The sequence below is a fragment of the Sinocyclocheilus anshuiensis genome, unplaced genomic scaffold (genome assembly GCF_001515605.1).
Source record: "Sinocyclocheilus anshuiensis isolate Anshui unplaced genomic scaffold, SAMN03320099.WGS_v1.1 scaffold1159, whole genome shotgun sequence".
NCBI classification, from domain to species: Eukaryota; Metazoa; Chordata; class Actinopteri; order Cypriniformes; family Cyprinidae; genus Sinocyclocheilus; species Sinocyclocheilus anshuiensis.
The window spans coordinates 501,048-501,363 of record NW_015547700.1 but is presented as its reverse complement, the minus strand read 5'-3'; positions in this window follow the sequence as shown (position 1 = coordinate 501,363).

Below are 316 nucleotides of genomic sequence, written 5' to 3'. Positions count from 1 at the left end.
CTTTGCGCTGTGGATCGCTGGATCGGCTTTCACCGTGGACGAAGCGGAGTCCAGCCCGGGGTCGTCACATGTGTTTGCCGCAAGCCCGCTGGCCGCGCCATTCTCAAGCCCACCGGCCTCCACTCACTCAAGCCCGCCCGTCCGCCGCTCACTCTAGCCCGCTGTGTGTGACACTGTGTTTCGTTGTGAAAGTGAAACTACTTTGTTTGGCCTTCCAAAAATGGACACGACTAGAAATCAGTGATTAAGTTGTATTTACAACACTGTTCCAGAACAGTGCAACCCAAATATTCAGATGTGTGCAGCACATTTTATG